The following is a 706-nucleotide window of genomic DNA, read 5'->3' on the forward strand; positions in this document are numbered from 1 at the left end:
CTGCATTGCTGCTGCAGCAAGTATAGCACTTGTTGCTGTGGGCTGAAGCCAACAAGGCTCCATTAGTGACCAAACCACGCAACCCAGACTCAGATGTCAAGCCAGGGGGTAAGACAGGGCAGACGCCAAGTCCTGCCTTCCATCAGTGCAGCCTACACTGCCAAGACCAGGCCCATTCCCCTGCTTTGTAGAACAACGAGGGTAGGGGGTGAGCCCATTGCCTCCAAATGGAGTATCCCTGGAATGGTACCCAGAGCTGGCCCCATATGGGCCAGAAGGGTGATGGAGGAGACTACACAGCAATGCCAATGGGGCTTCAGTCCCTCGGTGCTGCAGCTGGTGTGCTGCAAGTCCAGGCTCCTCTGGCACGGATGGGCATATGTTGGGTTGGCCCTGTACCTGACTCCACAGGGTCCAGAAAATGGAAGTCCACAGAGATGCTGAAGGGGCTCCAGGTTGCTGAGCTGCTGCAGCTGTCACAAGCCAGCTGGCAGAAGGGCCAGCACATGGCTCCACTCCCCCGCCCCCCTTAAAGCCTGATGAAGTGAACCAAGGCTAGGCTACCTAGCCCCAAGGAGGCAGACTGCATGCTCAGCCTTCCTTTACCCATGGACTGTGCAGTGTACAAACATGGTGTCCCCCACCCCCCACTCATGGGGACAGGCAGTGACCCCAGAACAGAGTCTCCCTAGGATGGGCCACAAAC

This window comes from Dipodomys merriami, unplaced genomic scaffold (genome assembly GCF_024711535.1).
Source record: "Dipodomys merriami isolate MVZ:Mamm:240054 unplaced genomic scaffold, mDipMer1.0.p SCAF_1376, whole genome shotgun sequence".
NCBI lineage: Eukaryota > Metazoa > Chordata > Mammalia > Rodentia > Heteromyidae > Dipodomys > Dipodomys merriami.